The sequence below is a fragment of the Balaenoptera acutorostrata genome, chromosome 12 (genome assembly GCF_949987535.1).
Source record: "Balaenoptera acutorostrata chromosome 12, mBalAcu1.1, whole genome shotgun sequence".
NCBI lineage: Eukaryota > Metazoa > Chordata > Mammalia > Artiodactyla > Balaenopteridae > Balaenoptera > Balaenoptera acutorostrata.
The window spans coordinates 93,138,083-93,159,772 of record NC_080075.1 but is presented as its reverse complement, the minus strand read 5'-3'; the positions used below and the strand labels follow the sequence as shown (position 1 = coordinate 93,159,772).

The following is a 21,690-nucleotide window of genomic DNA, read 5'->3' as shown; positions in this document are numbered from 1 at the left end:
CAGGCAGCTCTACAAGGCAGGTACTAGTATTATGACCAGTTTATAGATTAATAAAATGATTCTCAGGGAAGTTACAAAGCTCGACAAAGCCTATAGAGTTAATACGTGGCAGAGCAAGGCTTGAAACTCGGATCTATCTGATTTCAATGTCTGTGCTTTTCCTAAAATATGACACAGCTTCCCATGGGAATAATCCATCCCAGGTACAATAGGAAGCCAACGGAACCTCCATCAGGAGCCCTGGGTGGTTTCACATGGTAAAACCTCGATATTTACACCAATTGCACAATAAGGAGCAAGCTCGAGACCCTAAGGGGCTTTTAGGGGTCACACCTGGAAGCCCCAAAGGTGCTGCAGTAAAGGCAGTGGCAGAGTGAAGTGGGTGAGAGGCAGGGAGGTTGAACTACGGTCTGTAGGCGGCATACTTCCGTGACTCAGACTGATAATGACGTTGAGGACAGTGCAGGAATGGGGCTGCGGTTGGGAGCACAGCTGGGGAGAAGAAAGTGGTCTGGGAGGAGTGCTGTTGGACAGGTCAAGGAGCGTGACCCAGGTGGGGGGGGGGTGGTAGCTATGAACCAGGAGAAGTCACAAATGAAAGGTGTGCGATGATGCTGGAAGAGCAGTGGCCCCAGGTACAGCTGACGTGGAAGATAATGTTGGAAAGAAAACGTTTGAGGAGGGGCGCAACACCCACAGTGATAATCCTCTTAGCTGCTACCCGCTTGCCTCAGCTGGCCCTCACCAAACGGCACTTGTGCTTTGTGACATTAGCTACCTTCACAGGCAGCCTGCACATCATTTATTATTCCCATCATTTTAAATGGCGAAGCTGACACTCAGAGAGGTCAGTGAATTCCCAAGGCCTCCAAACAGGTAGAGAGCAGGCTGGGTTTGAACCCACATGAATGACCCAAAGCACCAGCTTTACATTCTGTTTTAGAAAGAAAACTGGAAGCGGTATAAGAAGCGAATGTAGCACTAGACCAACCTGTGACAAACAAGGGGAGTAGAGGGAACCAAGGATAGAACCTACCCCGATGGAGGAAACAGGGCTTTATAAGTGACTGTGCCTTTAGGAAAGGGTACAAGGCAAGCCCATGTAGCCCTGTGCTCTGCACCTGACCAGCTAGAGGAGCTTCCAACAGGAAGATTCCAACGCAATCCAACAGGTATGAACTCAACCATAGAAGACACGGGATGGAAAGACTTTGGGTGTGGTTGGGATATGCGGAGCTCAAGGCATCCATGGGGCATCCAAGTGGAAATATCATGCCAAGGGCTAAATTTGGGTGTCTGCATTCCAGAAGCTTGGGCAGGGATCTGAAATTCAACTGCAAAGATGAGAGTTATGATCGTGGAATGGACAGCACCATCAAAGCAAGTATGAGAGGATGAGACAGGAAGAGGACCAAGGACAGAGTCTTCAGAATAGCATCCTGAGCTCCCACCTCATTCAACTCCCTTTGCGTTTACGAATCCAGTGTTTGCTCTGAATGCCTGACTTGAAAATTTGTTTAAGATTCAGTCTTCTGATTAATATTAATTAAGGGTGAGATTTGGGGGCATAGCGGATAGGAACTCCAAAATGCTAGAAATAGGTCTGTGAAATATGGTGTAGAGTTTAAAATGAGGTCGTTTTCCAATTTCCCCAAAGCCCGTGTACATTTGATTAATGTATATGCCTACTTTGGATGGAAATATTTTATTTTCTGAACTGAAAATGATCAATTTCTCTGTCATTGTTAACTAGGAGTGAAAGGTAGTGATGAACGTATGGAAAAAATAATCCACCTCCAAAACACAGAAATTTAATTTCTGTACATTTTGCGTAAAGACCACTTAGGTTGGGTGGAGCAAGTATTTTGCTGATTTGCCCATAAAGGTGATCAGTTACCCACATGGAGGAGGTAGCAGAAAAGATACGGAGCAGCAGGAAAAAACAGGGTGGGAGCTGGGAAATGCTTCTGACTGAAACACAAAATGTACCATTTTCAGGCCCAATTTTCCACACTTAGAACAAGCCCTAGCCTATGAAAATTATTCATGAATTTTTTAACTTGAAAAATAGCCAGAGGTATAATAAAAATCACTATTTAACACTAACACTAAACACTTTTTTAAAAAAAATTTGGAAAACATGATGGTGAGTAATAAATTGACAAATGGGAACCAGTGGTGATCAAGTGCCACTGGGAAATCGTAACAGAAAATCCTCCAGAGGAATCCTCTTTGCCATGAATTTCCAATGTGTAACCATCTTCCCCTGGTGTGTGTTTAAGCCTTGAGGACACCCTGCAGTTGTTGACCGTGGGCTAAGGCTTCCCTTCACAGCATTTTAACATCATCCCTGCCTCGAAATCAGCCATTATATGTTTAGGGAATTCACACTTATTTAATTATTAGCCTAAGTAAAATATCATTATGAAGCTAAATCTGTAGGGAAGCGGGTGGAGGGAAACAATAATCCGTTCACAAGGCAACTAGAAAGGACACTTTATCTCCTTCTCAGTTCACACAGGACAGTGATGTTACTGCACAGGGAGCTTAAACATTAGGAAAGTGGTGTGAAGATTCTTGCTTGTGTGGTCTGTCATCAGCAAGGACCGAGGGTCTAGAGCTTAGTGACCAGTCTTGGCTCTGCCGTGGCCAGTAACCTGATCTCACCCAAGGAGTATCACTTGGTCCTTCCCAAACTATCTGTAGGTGAAGGATAAGATTTTTTAAAACTCCAATCCAATTATTTTGTAAAATACAATAAAAAAGAATTTCTGGGTCATATGGTAGTTCTATTTTTAGTTTTTTAAGGAACCTCCATACTGTTCTCTATCCCACTACTGGGCATATACCCTGAGAAAACCATAATTCAGTGTCATGTACCACAATCTTCATTGCAGCACTATTTACAATAGCCAGGACATGGAAGCAACCTAAGTGTCCATTGACAGGTGAATGGATAAAGAAGATGTGGTACATACATACAATGGAATATTACTCAGCCATAAAAAAAAATGAAATTGAGTTACTTGTAGTGAGGTGGATGAACCTAGAGACTGTCATACAGAGTGAAGTAAGTCAGAAAGGGAAAAACAAATACTGTATGCTAACACATATATATGGAATCTAAAAAAAAAAAAAAAAAGGTTCTGACAAACCTAGGGGCAGGACAGGAATAAAGACGCAGACATAGAGAATGGACTTGCAGACACGGGGAGGGGGATGGGTAAGCTGGGACGAAGCAAGAGAGTGGCATGGACTTATTTACACTATCAAATGTAAAATAGATAGCTAGTGGGAAGCAGCCGCATAGCACAGGGAGATCAGCTTGGTGCTTTGTGACCACCTAGAGGGGTGGGATAGGGATGGTGGGAGGGAGACGCAAGAGGGAGGGGATATGGGGATATATGTATATGTATAGCTGATTCATATTGTTATACAGCAGAAACTAACACACCATTGTAAAGCAATTATACACCAATAAAGATGTTAAAAAAAAAAAAAGAATTTCTGGAAAAATGACCATGCACTTGAACACTACATCAGTGTCAATGGCCATGAGTGTATCTAAACTGGCATTGTCACTTTCTGTGTGTGTGGCCCTGCCCCAGGCGGAGAACTGTCCCGTCTCTTAACAGCTGATGGGAAGATTAAATGAGATCATGATGCGAATGCTTTATATCCAGGCAGGTGTTAGGTCATTGCTATTACGGGTTGGTCTTTCTTTATCTCCCTCTTATTTCTCATTTGGATCATCTCTAGCTGCTTCTGCCTGCGGGCTGCATAGAGATCCCGGCAGGTCTCTCTGTTCAAAGCCAAGCACTGTCCTACCTCAGCTCAGCAGGCCCAGGAACCCCTGGATGCCATTCGTCGTGGTAAGTCCTCACAGCTTGGCCTGTCCTTCAAAGCTTTCCAACATGTGGCACTCCTTCACCTGGCTCTTCCCCCGCATTCCTGCATCCCAGACACCTGCACAGTCCTGTGGCTTCTGGCCACCTCCACCCTCTGGTCCCGCAGCACCTTCTTCCTGGACACCCCTTCTCCACTTGCAGGAACCCCGTCCTCTTTGGTTCTCTCGGCCAGAACCATCTCCTGCTACCCCGAGTCACACGGTCCTTCAACAGCTCCTGCAAAGGCACGCGTGGCTTTCAATCTAATTAGAAATCATACGCGTTTACCTGTTAGAAATCTGTGTGTGTGCAGACAGCAGCCGACTTGAGCTTCTTATATTGGCGTCATCGCATTTCTTCAACTATGAGCATGATGACGCCTTCTATTTCACATACAATGATTTGTTCCGTTCAAAAAGATGTTTTCGAGTCCTACCATGGGGCAGATTTAGGGATGGGATAAATATGAAGGGAAGACCTGTCATTTAATCATAGATCTGTCACATTTGATGTTAGCCCAAAAGGTGACAAACAAGCAGAGAAAAAATTACAAGTATATCCTTAACTGGTACTCAATGTATGTGGGCATTCTTTAAGTAGTGATAAAGGGACCTTACAGACAACATGCAATCGCACAAACATAGTTAATAAAGAAGATAGAGCATGGCCTCTGGATGGACCGAAGCCCCAGCCTGAGCTCGGCCACAACTCCAGGCCAGGCGCCCGCCAGGCCAGCTCAAGGCCTGCGGAGACAGCACTGAGCTTGTGTGACACGGCACCCCAGCGTCCTGCCAGTAAAGACCTTCCTCCTCTGAACATTAGCTGAAGAACCCCATTTCAGGTTTCTGGCCTTCTTGGTCATTTAGTTGAATTTATTATGTCAGATACATGGATTCCCGACCAATGGCAAGGCTTTTGCTCCCCTTCCTGCCCCCCAGGGGTGTGCAGCCATCCTGGGGGCTGGTGGGAAAGCATCACTTAGGGACCCTGTGCCTGCGTGTGTGTGTGTGTTTGGGTGTGTGTGTGTGTGTAAGGATTCCCGCCATCCAGGCACTGAAGGGTTCTGACCCATAGCAGGGGATGAACAGGTGACGTTTTTCTGTTTGTTTTGTTTCCACAGTCTTGATCAGGTTACAAGTGAACACAGTACCTAGAGTGTGGATTTCTAAATTAGAACTTTGAGGAACCCTTAAAAGCGTAAAACGTCCGTCACCAACACAGACTGAGAAGGCCCACCTTAGGTCACCGCCTGGGACACTCTTGATTGTGCGTCCCAGTCAATGAAGACAGCCTCTTGCATTCATAAAACAAGGCTGGCACATGTTAGAAATGGTAGGGCCTGAGAACTCGAGGACTTGAAAAGCTCCCCAGCCCATCTGCACTTCAGGTCACGGCCGGTCTTCAGAGGCGGGAGCGTCTCCTTTTGCTCTGGAGGGAACCAGCAGGGTCCGCGTGGCCACGCCGCCCACCTGAGCTGCAGCCCTTGTGTGGAGCTGAGTCTGATAGGGGGCTGTGACCAAACACCACAGGCTGAGGGCTTTTCTCACAGTTCTGGAGGCGGAAATTCTGTGATCAATGGGGCAGAGATTGGGGGAGCCCCTTCCCGCCAACCCGCTGTGTCCTCATGTGGCCTCTCCTCTCGTGTGGGCAGGGGGTCTGGGGTCTCTTCCTCTTCTTTAAGGACACAGACCCTATTGGATCAGGCCCCACCCTTACGACCTCATTTAACCTTGAGTACCTTCGAAAGGCCTCAGTCTCCATGTACACTCTCTTTGGGGCTTAGGGTTTCAGTATATTAATTTTGGGGGACACAGTTCGGTCTGCAGCAGTAGTGCTTTTCTAACTGGGTGGGTGCACAGTAGGTATCTGTAAAGGGAGATGTCAAAACGCAGAGACATTCCGAGGGCGAAAACAAGAGTCTCTTTGTAATGAATGTTTCCCTACTTACAAATCTGCAGTGTGCACTACACAGCCTGCAGGGTCCTGGCAAGACCCTGCCCCGCTCCTGGCCCTCATCAGAGGAGTCCACTGGGACGGCGCCCTCATGGCCCCCAGAAGCCGAGCGCCGCCAGGCCTCCCTCACCCAGCCCTCCAGTGCCGCCGACCCCGCACAGCCGTGTCCCCCCGCCCGACCCTCTGGACTCAGCACGCTCACCAGCACGAGCCCCTCCTCACCCGCTTCCTGCCGGGCCTGGAGCCTGCGTGCTCTCAGAGGGGCCCGCCGGCCCTGCGGGGCGGGTGTTTCACTCTCCCCTGCTGCTTGCAGACCCCCGCACCTCCACCGCCTGCAGGTGATGAAGCCCAGCCCCTTTGGACCTCGTGTGCTCGGGCTCTGCCACCTCCCAGCTCCTCTGAGGGCACTCCTTCTCCCGTGTGAGTGTTTCCTCATCCCCTGCGTCCGGGTAGCTCCCCGACATTCTTCTTCTCCCCCCATCCTCACACTTTAAACCTCCCTCACACCAACAGCTGCATCTGTGCCACGGTCTGTTTCTGGCACCCCATTCCCCAGCCGTCACCCTGTATCTTCCTCCTCTCCCCAGAACTCAAGCCCCTCTCCCCGGGCCACCAGGCTACCGGCCTTCCTGTCCCTGACCGTCCCTCCTCGCGCCCTCCTTGCTGGGCTGTGTCTCCCGTGCTCTCCTTCTCTCCATCGACAATGGCGCCCGGGGCCCTGGAGAACCAGCACCCAGGCTGCCCTCCTCCTGACACGCCGAGGGAACCCACGGGTGGGCTCCTCTCTGAGGCCCCCACTCCTGCCTGGGTGGCGGCTTCCTCTCTTCTCCGAGGCTCAAGGAAATGACTCGCAGGTTCCCCGTGCGCCACCTGCATCACTGAATCTCCCGTCTCGGCTGCATGCTCCCTACCCTCGTGCGCACGGGCTGGCAGTTCCCTTCCTCAAAAATCAACAACGGAAACAACCGCACTGGAGCCAGAGTCTCCCTGAAGCCCCTGCCCCAGCCCCCTGCCCCCTTCAGGAGGCTGCCGGTGCTCACCGCCCCCACTTCCGCACCCCTTCTCTTCCCACACCAGGCGCTTCATCCCCACGGCTACCCTGTGGCCAAGGCTGGCAGTGACCCGGACACGACCCAACCCGAGGGCGTGTTCTCGGCACCCTGCATCCCACCCACCTGCGGCTTCGGCACCAATCCAGACTCGGCCTCCCCCTTTCCCCGCGGTGCCCCATCACTGCACGCCTCACAACCCCCAGCCCCGGTGCGTCTCAGAGCTCAGTCTTCGGGCCCCTCATCCCCTCTGCGAGCTCCCTCCTCGGCCTTCCCCGTGGCCTGCACCTCCGAGACTCCAAGGTGAACCTCCAGCACCAGGGCCCCTGCCCCGTGCATTCACCAGGTGCTTGGGCTCGGATGCAGGACGGGCTTCTCTACTAACCCGGCCAGAACTGGGCTCTTGATCTCCTTCAAGCCCAGTCCTCCCGCATCCTCCAGCCCAACGAAAGCCCCCCCGCCCACGTGCCAGGCATGACCTTGAAGTCCCCTGGTGCCGCTCTTCTTCACACTCCACGCCATCTTGTCAGCTAGCCACATTGGCTCTTCATTCCAAGTGTTTCCAACCAGGTCCCCCACGCTCCCTTCCCTCCACATCCACCATCCTTCTCTACCTGCAGCTCCAGTGAGCCTCTTGAAATGCCCATCCAAGTGCATCGCCTCTCTACCCAGAACTTTCTAGTGGTTTCCCGTCACTCTCACAGTAGGAGCTAGAGCTCTCACACTTATTACATATACGCCCCTAACGTTCTGCTCCCCGCCCTGCTATCACTCCAACCTCCTCCCTACCGCCCCCCTCCACGTTCATTCTGCTTAAGCCCCAGTGGCCCACTGCCTGTGTCTTGAACATACCAATAGCCTTGGTCCTGCCCCAGGGCCTTTGCACAGCCCCTCTCCCTGCTGGGCTGCTCCCTGTCTTATTGCTTTCTAAACTCTGCCTAGAGGCTCCTCTCAGCCAGACCCTTCTAAACGGCCGTATGCAGGGGAGCACCTTGCTTCCTCCTGCCCCAGCTCTGCATTTCCCTTGGTCCTGCCCCTCTTCTAGCATAATGTATTTGATCTGTTTGCTTGTGGCCAAACACACACATACTGACATGTTCTTTCCTTAAAGGCAAGGATTTTTTTTTTTTTTTTGCTACTGTATCCTTGGAGTTAATGCAATCATTAGTTTTTTGAGCAAAAAAAAAAAAAAAGAATAATATAAAATTGATGCTGTTCAGTCATTGAGGAAAAAGTCAAATATTAAATGAAAGGAAAAAGTCAATAAGAAGAGAGATTTCACACAAGGATTAAAGAACATGTAAAGACGACTACCAATAAATACAACGTTTGGAAACAACAGAGAAAATGCGGAAAATTGAGTCACAGAGGGCTTTCCAGTCCCATCACATTCCTTCAAAATGTGGGGCTGCATTATTTTGGAAGGTTTTTAATGGGTCTGCCCAGAAAGACTACGTTTTTCATCTGCAAAGGTTTCCAGCTGCCCAGGAAAGAACGCGCACTGAAGCCACTGGGGGGAAGGCAGGGGCTCAGGGCTCGCGGCACACACGCCGGCCTGGACCCGCCACTGCACCCGCGAGCAGCTCCACGCCATTCGCCCTGGTTTGCCGCACGTCCACGAGACTCCAGAGGAGGCAGTGGGGTTAGAAGGAGAAAGACGCCGGAGAAGACGTGCCTGTTATGCTCCGGGCACGTCCGGAGGTGAGGGGGCTACGGGACAGTGTGGCCGTCCTCCACCCCCGAGAACATTGCTGTGGGTGAAAATTCGTACTGATGCTCGTTTGGGGATTGTAAACCTATTACCTCTTTCATTAGATAAAAATATGACATCAAGATCTCTTGGAACGCTAACCAAACAACTGTGAAAGGAGTGTAGAGAACGGAGCCTCTCTGCACGCACGTCATGTGTTTGTGAAAGGAAAACGGAAGGAGGAAGGAAGGCAGGAAGGGAAACTCACACACTCAAAGGAAGGACTCAGATGTCAGAATTTGATTACAATGTAAATTTAATTTTCTTCCAAAAAAATTTAGGGGAATTGGGAAAAGGGACAATCTTTGTCACTCTTACAATGTGAACACTCTTAGCTTCTATTGTCAGTAATCCCGAACTGTGAGTCTTTATGTTCTAGGAGGTTTGGGCTTGATTATTTTCTAAAGTAATCTCTGAGACAAAGGAGAGTAGTCTGGGAAAGAAGGTCTAGTGTGGTTAAAGTGTATTTTTTAAATAAACAGTAAATATTAACGCTGGATACCAAACTGCAGTACAGGATATCTTTAGTGGTAGCACTGCATACGTATTCTTAAGAGTCTCCTTACAAACAGAGTCTCACAAAACCTGCAACACACACCATGGTGAGGCAGGAAGAAAAGATCAACATATCTTTATGTGCGATTCCCACAGGGTGAGTCGGTGGGCAGACTCAAGCCAGAGCCGTCCGCTGGGCCGGGGCCCTTCCATCAGACCCCCTAACCCCGACTGGAGGGCTGTGACCTGCTCTGTGCTACGAGGCGGCTGGGACAAGGGAGGCCGGTCGTTATGCAAGTTCATGAGACAAGGTCAACATTGTCCCAGGAATGTGAGAAAAGGCTGCGAGAGGACAGAGTGGGGGACAGTCGGGGGCACTGGGGGTGGCGTCTCCAGGAGTGGACATGGAGTGAGGTCTGAGGATGCCTGGGGCCCCCCCAGGGAGACCCGTTTTGAAAGGGAATTTAAAGAGGGTGTAAAGATGCGTGTATGTGTGTGTGTGTGCGTGTGTGTGTGTTACACGGCAGGGACGTGCAGGTGAGCTATTGTTTTGGGGAGCATCAGGTAGACGAGAACACCGAGAGCCCTATTGTACAGGAATTCCAGCGAAGTTCGTTTCTCTCAGCTCCATCCTGCCTTCTGCAGCTCTGCCCTGTGAGCTCCCTCTGGCCACAGGGCGCTGCTTCCCGTCTGCGTGATGCTCTCAGCATCCGTCCCCCTCCCAAGGGTGCTGGTCCGGGTCCAGCTGTGTTGGTGGAAAACAGCCAAGCCCGCGGCGGGGAGTGGCTTCCTTGAGCACAGGCTCCCTCGAGGACAGGCTCGAGGGTGCGGCTGGACACCCAGCCAGTGCCCTTCCTGCGCTGGGCTGGCGTCATCATGGAAGCAGAGATGCTCCTCTTTCAGGTCTCCTGCTTGCTGGGTGGCCGGGCAGCCTTTCCTCATTTCAACGGGCCTCAAACGATCTCCACTCACACACTCATCGTCCTTCTCTGCTGCCCATAAGACCAATTCCACACAATTCAGCGAGGGACAGTCCTCTGACCCTCATCTCAGCCGATCTCGCACACGGAATCAGCGTATTCTCCACACCTCAGGCTGCGTTCCTCCTGTTTTCTAGTCAAGGAGCGTCTGGCCACCCTCCTCTGCCTGGGAAGACCCTCCAGAACGTTCCTGAACGATGCTTCTCGCCGTCCTTCCTGCCAATCTCCCCTCTCCATCTGACAACCTATGTCCCCCTGCCCATCCCGTGGCTCCTGTGAGTGCCCGCCGTGTGCACGTTTGTGGGGTGTGAGCGTCCCACACAGGAGGCGCTCAGGGGCTCACGCGCCGAGACACGCTCTTCCAGGCTTCCCTTCAAGAGAATGAGCGCTCGTATTCCCGGAGGGCTGTGTCTGTAATTGAAGTTCGGGAGGTCTGGCCACTGTGCCGCACAGCACAGGGCCTTGCAGCAGGGCACCTGCTTGCACGCCCAGCGGCGCCTTCACACGCGGCCCTCAGAGCGGACCCCCGACCTGCTCGTCCCGGCGGCTGTGACCGGGCAGGCCCAGGAACCAGCCGACCCAGTGCCACGTCACGTGTCAGGATATAGATCAGGCAGGTTTCTTGAATTTTACAAATGTGTCAGCTAATTTAAGAAGTCCTTTTGCAACTGCACACGGAAGTGACTTCACAAATCTGAGGATAAAAGATTGGAGGACAAAAGGGAGTCACAGAGACCCCGATTATCTTTACACTGGGTGGTAACGTCCACTCCCATTGGTCACCCTGATGGCATCCTGCTCCACACGTTCCTAATGCTGGGGTCTCCTTATGCGATGAGAGTGGGAGCTAGTGACCCACAGGAGAGGGTTTGAGAAGGCAGATTTCAACCTTTATTCATTTTAGATGGACAGTTGATTGAATCTCATTCTCTCTACAGATGTGCACAGAGAACGCTATTTACGTTTCATGTTTCCCCCTTTTCTCTCTTCTTCATGACTGTTTCTTTCCTCCGTGTCAGATGCCAAAGCCTGTTTAACCCACACCATCCAGGAAGCCCTCCCAGCTCTGCCCATCGGAACGAGCATCCCTTCCCTTGAGCTGGCCTGGCTCCCGCATGTGGCACCAAGCGTTCACTGTTTCTGTTCCCCTGCTAAATCCTGATTCACTTTCCCGAATGCTCGGTCTTCACTCATCTTTTCATCCCTCCTCACCTGGCACAGTGATTGTACAAAGCAGTGGCTCAAAGATCAACCTTGTGGAAACCACTTTTGTCATCTTTCACCAATTGAAATGATGACCAGTTCCCCCGGGTTGTACAGGTGATCCCAAGGTGGGGGGAAAGGGAAAAGCAGACCACACACAGAGAAAGGATGGTGAGAATTGAGAGAATAATGAACCTCCACGGTAACACATCCATCCCGCCTCCAAAACCCCTACTGTGTTTATCAGCGAAAGTGGGTTCTTGAGAAAATACAATTGTCCAAATTCCCAGTACTGATTCCTTTCTTAGAACACCTATGGGTTAGGATTTAAATATTGTGTAAAAGAGCATTGTACGATTAATCATGCAATGGCAAAGCTACTACCACTCAAGAGTTAGGTAAGGGCAGAATAAAGTGGGCCTTCAACAATTGTGTTTATAGAAAAAATAGTTATTTACAGTTCGCACCAGAAATAAAAAGCAATTCAATCTAATCTACAAATCTAAGCTCTCCTGCTTTGAAGGAAAAAAAATTATAATATATTCCCAGCAAATTTTAAAACACATTTTTATATCATTTCTTGAAATACTTTGCAAAGTATATTCAATGTTACAAGTCACAGAAAAGTCACTAATTATTAAATCAATTCAACTTTTGATTTTAAAATGGAAATGATAACTATCGATTCCAAAATGCTAGTCATACACAGAACCAAGGGCTTTTCCCACAGAGCAATTACTAATGTAAGAAATTCCAAGTAGAAAATAAACACAAAACTTCCATCTCTGTAAGAGTTAATGATAGTGACCACAGTGACCACGTGTAGGGGCTCTGCTATGTATGAGGCACTCATGGGTGGTTTACACATAACACACATGCATAGCATGTTACATATAACAACTCATGCCATCTCCACAGCAACCCTATGGAGGTCCACACTATTAATACCCACATTTTACAATTGACAAAAATGAGGCACAGAGAGAACATTTACCCCCAGTATTCAAAGGTCAGAAGTTGGGTTTATTCCCTGCGAGTCTGGTGCTACAGGACATCTCTCAACTTCCTGTTCATTGGAACATTTTAATATGGAAAACTTTATACAAATACAAAAGTAGACAGAAGAGTATAATAAACCCATTTACCCATCAGTCAGTTATAAGAATGTCATTTGGGGCTTCCCTGGTGGTGCAGTGGTTGAGAATCTGCCTGCTAATGCAGGGGACACGGGTTCGAGCCCTGGTCTGGGAAGATCCCACATGCCGCGGAGCAACTGGGCCCGTGAGCCACAACTACTGAGCCTGCGCATCTGGAGCCTGTGCTCCACAACAAGAGAGGCCACGATAGTGAGAGGCCCGCGCACTGCGATGAAGAGTGGCCCCCGCTTGCCGCAACTAGAGAAAGCCCTCGCACAGAAACAAAGACACAACACAGCCATAAATAAATAAATAAATAAATAAAATTTATTAAAAAAAAAAAAAAAGAATGTCATTTGGCCGATGACACTTCATCCATACTGTCATCCGATAACCATTTCTACATTATTTTGAAGGAAATTCCAGAAATCATATACTTTTATCTAGCAATGTTTCAGTATGCATCTCTAAAATATAAGAATTTTATTTTTAAACACAGCCTTGATAGTATTCTTATACCTGAAAAAACTAGCAATAATTCCTTAATATTGAATAGTTGATATTTTAAATAGTTGATGTTTTAAATTCTAATGTGTGAGGTCTCCACCTTCAGTCAGATGAAATATGTTTTCTTTCTGGCTGTATCTTGATACCTGTGCTCCATGTAAAGGGACACACTAAGGTGGAGAAAATTTAAGGGATAAAGTGTCACCTGGAGTCTGAGAGCCAGGTCATGGAGAAGGAAGGATGCCCCCATCCAAGGTCTTGCCAAGGCCAAAGGACATGTCTCTTGTCCTCATTCTAACCTTCTTGTCACCGTCCCCTTGGCCCACTCTCGTCCATCCTGACTCCTCCTCGCCCAGCTTGGGGAGGCTCGGGGCTGTGCTGGCCACTCCCCAGGGTGCAGCTTCCAGGCCCCTCTTCGTCCCCTCCCCCTTCACCCCGAGTCACTGTGACTGGGTGTCAGCTGGGCACGTAGCTCGGGATCATCAGTCCTCTGTGACAGCCACTCAGACATGGTTGTGAGGATTAAAGAAGGCGTCTCCTCAGTGAATCATCCTTTGCAGGCCTCTCTAGTCATTTAATGCTTCTTCGTATCTTGACCATTGTGACACTGCAGGACCCTCCGTGGGTTCCTGGTCTGGGCACAGGTGACAAAACTCCCTTCGTTCTATGGTTTGGGGTGTTACAAGGGCTAAAGGTATTGACTTTTCCTGAGTTTCAGGGCTACTCTTGAGTGGGAATATAGTCTCAAGTGTGGAGGAAAATAATGCCTGGTACGTAGCAAAAATCATATACTATCGTCATGATTGAGCCACTCAACATAAAAGAAGCAGAAAGAGAGAGATAGAGAGGTGGAGAGAGGAGGAAGGAGAGAAGAAGGAAAGAAAAAAAGGAAGGAAGAAAGGGAGGGAGGAAAGAGGGGGGAGAAGAAAGGAGGGGGAGGAGGAAAAGGAGGAGGAAGGAAACAAGAATGTCCTTCCATCTTCCACCAGTACTTGCTCCGTGGCTGGGCAGCTTTTCCCATGGGTTCAATTATCCTCCAAGTTTGTTGGCTGGTTAGTTTCAAGCTAAGAGAAAGCCTTCATCACGTCTCTCTCTTTTGCTTATCTAGTTTATGAGAGTTTCTAATTTATATTATCAAATAGGCAAACACTGGACACGTCTTTCCCTTGACTTACTTCTATTCAGAAGCTGTTGTAACAAGGCTGTACTTATTTGATTTACTTATTAAAGAGGCAGTGACAAGCTCACAGCATAAAGTCAAAGATGGGATAAGAGGTGAATGAAACAAAGGCTTTGATGTGGTAAAATTCTATGGAATTTGAAAGAGATAAGATATAAGAAGTAGTAAAAAGAAGTATCAGAAAAGGGGAAAGGTGAAAAACTACTATAATTAGTCAGAAAACTTAAAAAGTAATAAAATGTTCATGAACAACTAAACACATTCATGGACTAAAATACAAAGTATGAATTTTCTAAGAAGGTTCTCTTCATATAAAGAGTACTTTAAGCCTGTAATAATGATATTATATGGTATCAAATTGGGTCATTTTAGTGAAACAACCATAAAAGCGCTGGTTAAAGATCATTTACACATCTGAACTGTACAACTCAGATGTCTGCAGATTGGTTTTGTGGTTTCTACACTTATGCATATCGAAGCCGCCTTGCATGGAGGTATTTATCTCTAACACAACCAGGTGGTCGAGGAGCTCTTTGGGGGTCAGAGTTTGGAGCAGCGACGTCTCTCCCGAGCCCGCCGTGTGGTGCACCTTCAGCCCAGGCCCCGCCCCATCCGTCTGACCCTGGACACCTTACATCACCTCCCCTTCTGCGTTCTCCTCTTTGAAACGTGGACGGTAATACTTCCTACCTCAAGAGTTGTCAGCCCTGCAGGACACGGTCACACCTCAGAAGTGTCCATGATGTACCACAGGCACGCGGCCGGCGTGAGGGGAAGCTTCCAGAAAACAGGCCCACAGCCTGAGAGGCATCGGGACTTCCCAGGCGTGGGAAGCTGCCCTGCGGTTTTGGAGTCCGAGTTCCCAAGGGGATTACGATGTCCTTCACCTTGTGGCTAAAGTGGCCGTGACCCAAGGAAGCTGGGCCTGCTGGAGGTGGCAGGTGTAGGACAGAAGCCCTCTGTTTTCCCCGTTTCACTTCAGTCTTATCTTTTGTACCAAGTGTACACACCACAGCAAGGGTTCTCATGTCGCAGTTACTAGTAGTTTAGGGCAAATGACTTTTTTTCTTTTTAACAAACTCTTCGGTAATCTGTATGAAGGTCGGGGTGTGTCGCTCTCCCCATGGTCAGTTGGGGGAAGCTCTCCAACTAGCCCATGAGTGTGGTCAAGGAATGAGGTCAAAAGTTATTGCTTTATAGAAATTTATAGTATAGTAACACTGCAATTACCTTGAATAGGGTTAGTTGTTTAACTTGTATATTTAGGAAAATATAAATCATCAGATATTTGAAATATTATCATATGAAATAGAAATTGGTCCTTTCCAGCTGTAACAGTTCCTGACCATAGCAGATTCTTAAAATATATCCCTTGAATTGAATTGAACTTACTCTATATCTCTCCAGAAGCTAAAATTGGGAACAATAGGTACATAATATAAAGCGGTAATTTCACCTCAAGAATATCATGAATAATATTCCAACCATTAACACAGCCCAACAATGGCATGGGCCACCTTGCTAGGTAGTAGTCTATCCTAGAAACAGTCAAGTAGGCAGTAAAAAAGCTCCTTTCCAGGGACTGGTGGGGAGGGGAAAAGAGTTTGTTCAGTACACTCTGCAGAACAGTACAATGAACATGGTACAACCTCTCTCTAATGGTTGTGGACCTAGAAATACTCAGGGTGAGACATTAAGAATAATCCCAGTTACTATATTGGAACGGCTAATAATGAGATTATATTTTAAAGCAAATTTGTTATTGTGCTCTTCATGCCATGCATCTGCACTCACTGCGAGTGTGGATTCTGTTACTAACGGGTGAGATCCTCAGGCAGAGCCCTGCCCATCCATCTGTGAATCAGCGGTGTCTCCCTTACATCTTACACACAGTGGGTACTTCGTATGACGCATCAATCAAAGAACAGGAGAATGAAAGTGTAGGATCTGGAGCTGAGTTCTTGGGAATTCGGAATATAGAGAGAAATAAAATTTTTGCCTTTTAAATCTCATAATGTGAGATTACTTTTTCTTAAAGTCAAGTTCATAAAAGTTGTCTATGGAATGGCATTCAAACACCGACGGTTAGCTATATTTAGAATCACAGAGGATACACAGTCATACAGCAAGATGTGGAAAGAAGGAGCATTTTGAAAGCACTGTGCTTCTCAAAAGCCTAAAAATGTACATATCCTTTGAGCTAGCTATTGTACTATGAATTTATGCTAAAGAAATAATTAATGGTGTAAAAATTTTAGGTAAAATGTTGGCCATTAAAACTCTTTTTGCAAAGCAAAATTTTTAAAAGCCAACTGATAATATTACAACAGACATATATTTCAGAATAGGTGTGAAGTGGAATACTATTGATCAAGAAAAAATGATGTTATGAAAATATATTTATTGATATAGAAAGCTACTTGTGACACATCAAGTAAAAAAGGAGTAAGGAACAAAATGTATGGTATGATCCATCTTAATTTAAAATCATGTGCAAAGATAACAATTGCAAATGTTTTAAACCAAAATATTAATTGTAGTTATCTCTGAATTCTGGTATTTTCAGTGTTTTAACTTTTTAATTTTATATATATATATATATATATATATATATATATATATATATATATACATTCTAATATTCTTATTTTTCTACAATGGGCATATACTAATTAGGTAAAGAAAACTCAAGTTGAAAAGCCTCTTTCTCCAGCAGTTCGGTATTAGTGGGAGTGACAATACTCAGAAGATAGGATCCCGATGACGGTACCACAGAAAAGTGAGGGAGAGTAAAGAGAAAATGCTTTGAAAAATGTATAATTTTTGAACAACTAAAAACTGTTTGGTATATAGAGAGCATTGGTTCGTTTCTCACAGCCCTGATGGGGACTGAATCTGTCTAATTTGTGAGAGTCGCATGGTCCAACTCACCCACTCATGGTCAGAAGAGAAAGTAGAGGCCTGGAAAAGTCCTGTGTGTGCTTCAAGCTCACAGGACAGAGCAGAGGTCACCCACATGCTCTGGTCAAGGTAAAGCTCCCCATTAATAGAAATGAAAATGAATGAAATTACGTCTCAAGAGAGATTTCGAAAGGGATACAAATGACCTCCTAGGACGTGCCAGCCCGGGAAAACGAAACTGTGGGCTGCAATGCTGGTGGATTCTCTGAAATCCGTGTGACCTGGGCCAGTGGTCTACCTCCCTCAGCCCGGGGTCCTCATGGTACAAAGGGGTGATGATATTTCCTTTTCAAGGGTACAGCAAGGATTCAAAAAGATAAGTTGGAAGTTTACACCGTGGCGCAACACAAAGCAAGCACAGAACACATGCTAACCATTCTCATTAACAATTTGCCTCTCCGTGTATAAATCAATAGTAAAGAGGAATTTTACAAAACAATAACATTTCATAAAAAACCACCTTTGCCCCTCTAATTCTGAGTCTGTGTCACGCTCATCTGAAAGACAAAGTGGGTACCAGGACGATGGGTTATGGGCGTAGGCTCACTCAGCACTCCCCACCAATTAGTTTGTAGAGTGGTTGTGAAGACCCTTTAAGAATCTGAGTAGAAGTAGCCTGTAATCTATAAGACACCATGTGAATAACAGGGATGGAAAATGAAGAAATTAAAAACACTATGTAGATATATAAATATGTTTTTTGGTTAATGTCCATTTGGTTTGATTTGTTTCTGAAATATTTGGATTGCACACAATGCTCTCATCAGTGTAAAGATATCAGAAAAAGTCATAGTTGATGTACCAGTTAAACATGTGCATATTTAATCAACTAAACAGAAAAGTAAAACTGAAACATCTATATACCAAAAACAATAAGAAATACTTTCTCAGTTGCCTAATTTGACACCAGGCATAACTGCATTCCAAGTTCTAGTTGTTTTTGGGTAACACTCTTTACAGTCCTAACAAAAGTACAACCCCAGTTGTGTTAACCTACCACAGTCTGTGACACTGCAGATGTCAACGTGGGTCAGACAAATGTCCGGGCGGCAGCTGCATGCACCTCGGCCTTGGCCTCCGCGTGAGCTTCTCTGTACATGAGAGAGGACAGGAGATGTGGTTAGTGACACCGAGACTGGATGGTTTCCCTATGCATAAGCTATTCCCCTTGAATCAACGGAAGCTGTGCACACACGCATTTGCGCTCAAGTAGTCCTGGAACTACACAGCCCTACAGTATGTCCTCAAAGGGGTGGCGCTTTTGAAATAGAAGTCTGTTTTTAGTAAAAATTAAGGAACAAGGTCAGGTGTGTGAAACTTGAGTCAGTCCTGAGGTCTCTGGCCTCCCCACTAAGACCACCAACAAAGACAGATGAGTCAGAGATGAACTCAGATGCCAGGACACTGCCCGCCTGTCAGGTGGGAATCAGTCACCAGCAGAAGGTTCTGGGCTGCAGGGCAGGCGCCCGAGATTTAAATACAGCAGCGCACGCAGGGTCAGGTGAAGATCTCACAATCAGATCGCTCACCCAAGGCCATATCAGGACTCATTCTACATGGAAATAATTTAAACCTTTAAAAATAATAAAAGTAAAGAAAGATGAGATGAGGAAGACAGGAAGTTCCTGGTATTTCCTATTTTCTAGGTTTACCTGGAAAATGGGGTGATTGAAGAAAAGGGAAAGAATTCCTGTGGAACATGAATTCAATTTTTTCTAACCACCAACCTTATTCATTCCAATTTTAGCAGTTCTGTGGGAGGAAACATGAAACATGAAATTCTACGCATTCAACTCTGCATGAATCTTTTAACTCCACCTGGAATGCCCTCCTTCTCTGGGTCCTCACACGCCTGCCCAGATCACACTTCCTATTTTATATGAGGGTGGCGAGAAGACTAAGAATCTTCATATAAAGAACAGCACAGAAAACAGCTCCCACTACGGAATGTCCAACTCAGAAGCCAGATGCTGATCCAGCAATCCCACTCCTGGGCATGTATCCGGACAAAGCTCTACTTTGAAAAGACACATGCACCCCAATGTTCACTGCAGCACTATTTACAATAGCCAGGACATGGAATCAACCTAAATGTCCATCGACAGATGAGTGGATAAAGTAGGTGTGGTATATACATGTATATATGTATATATATATATATATATATATATATATATATATATATATATATATGAATATTACTCAGCCATAAAAAAGAACAAAATAATGCCATTTGCAGCAACATGGATGGACCTAGAGATTATCATATTAAGTGAAGAAACTCAGACAGAGAAAGACAAATATCTTATATCACTGGAATCTAAAACAATGATACAAATAAACTTATCTACAAAACAGAAACAGACTCACAGACATAGAGAACAGATTTGTGGTTGCCAAGGGGGAGGGGGTTGGGGGAGGGATGGTTTGGGAGTCTGGCATTAGCAGATGCAAACTATTATCTGTAGCATGGATAAACAACAAGCTGTACAGCACAGAGAACTATATTCAATATCTTGTGATAAACCATAACAGAAACAGAATGTATATATGTGTATAACTGAATCACTTTGCTGTACAGCAGAAATTAACACAATGTTGTAAATCAACTGTACTTCAATAAAATAACGGACAAACAAGAATCCAGATGCTATATTCGATGCTGGGGGCCCACTATCTCATTTGTTCCTCAAAGGTAGGAAATATTGTTCTCTTCTTACGTCTGCTCAAGATGCTAAAGAAACTCACTGAGACACACAGCTAGGACTCCAGACCGACTCTGACACTGGACTTCTTTCTACATCTCCAGGCTGCCCTACAGTCTCATACCCTCTGATACATCTATCTTGAGTTCTTCATTCTTTTAAGAGAAAACTTTTAGCAATTGTGACTATGCTTTGGCTCACAAGCAGAAACATTCTCTTCTGCAGATAGAATAGATGACTCTTCTAAGACAATATCATTGTTATTAAAATGCAGAGACCATTTTAGATCATTCAAAATCAAATGAAATACATGTATACTTTTAAAGGAAGTAATGCAGATATCAAGTTTCTGATGATTTCTTATAAATGAGAAAAATAAAACAAAGAACCCATTAGAAGATACTTATGAGAATTTCAGGCCTTGGGATCTTACTTTGTAACTGAAAATGACAGTAAATCTAGTTTCTACTTGGGTTAGAGTATGCTCGCCTATTGTGAGTCAGAAGTAAATTCTCTATTGATTTTAAGTAGCCCTAAATGGTTCCCTGCACTTGGGCAAGGCCATCTTGGAAAAGGTGACACCAACACAGCAAGCTGAAGTGCACACACGTGCACACTTATTTCATCTAAAGTTGCCCTTGCTTTGATTTGGTTTTAGTCAGTTATTTTTCTTTTTAAAAATTCAGTAAGTCTAAAGAAGTTTACATGATTTTAGGTTTATCAAAACAGAACATTGGATTTTAAAATGTTGGAAAAAATTGACTAGAATCTAAGTTATTCAGCCTCTATGTTTTACACTTTTTGTTAAACCCCATGTATCCAGTATCCTGGCTCTAATGCAGAATACCCGACTTAACATTTATCCAAATGCTCAAAACCAAGTGATTTAAAGAACCATTAACTAGCATGGGCCAGCCCCAATCTTTTTTTTTAAGTTTATGTAAAAAATATAAATAATCTAATTACTGTGGGTTGAAAAATGACAGAATTTCAAAGGCACAAGGTGACCTTCTCATTTGTAAAATGAGGATAGTGGATTTGATAATTTTTAAGATTCCTTCTCACCTCTGCAGCTAATCTGTAGTCATCAGTAAGTTAGGGAACTTGGTCTTTAAATTTATATAAATATTCTAGTTAATAATTATTTCATAGTCTTTAAACACATAAGATCATAGTTATTTCTGCATCAATAGCATCACTTTTAAACAGAAGAGAAGCAATAAGCTTTCTATGGAAATAATAATAGCAATGCAACTAAAACTTTAATAAACTGGCCAACTCTACAATTTCACCCTTGGAACATAACACACTGGATAGTAAGTAGAGTGATATAGGGACTCGAGGCATGACTTCAAGAACTCTCTGCTGGACACACAGCTCATGCTAGAGTATTTACTTGTCCCTCTCTGCAGCCTTCCCCAGACAGATATCATTTTTAAAGGATTTATCATTAGATATATCTATTTGACTCATTTTCTGATGTGCTATCATTCATTTCTGGAGAAAGAGGAGTTATATTCATAATAACCTAAAAATAGAGACCTGCTACGTGCTAGGTAATGCGCACGCATTGTTTCACTTAATCCTCACTGCAAGGTAGGTGCATCCTAACACTGCTTGCACAGAAGACAAAAAAAAATGAGGCACAGAAATGCTAACTAATTGGCCCAACATCACTAATTTGTGAATAGTAGACCTGTTTGAACCCCAGCAATATAAGTCCTCAGCATATGCTCATAACACCACACTAAGTCCTCAGTGCAATTAGAGGTCACTTTTTAAAAAAATAAAATCATCATTACCTAGACAGAACAAAAATCCTGGGGAGAATGTAATAAAGGGTTTCTTGTTACCCAGATCACCTACGGCTTTGCTGTCCAATAT

At 45.7% G+C, this 21,690-nt stretch overlaps 1 protein-coding gene across 11 annotated transcripts in view; it reads right to left on the bottom strand.

Annotated features, from left to right (window-relative positions):
• Nucleotides 1-21,690, bottom strand: part of MYT1L (myelin transcription factor 1 like) — a 409,089-nt gene that overhangs the window by 348,287 nt on the left and 39,112 nt on the right. For all 11 annotated transcript variants that reach the window (XM_057558744.1, XM_057558742.1, XM_057558748.1 and 8 more), the window contains exon 2: nt 18,099-18,192. The gene's annotated coding sequence lies outside the window, so the exon portion shown is untranslated. The remainder of the gene's footprint in view (nt 1-18,098; nt 18,193-21,690) is intronic.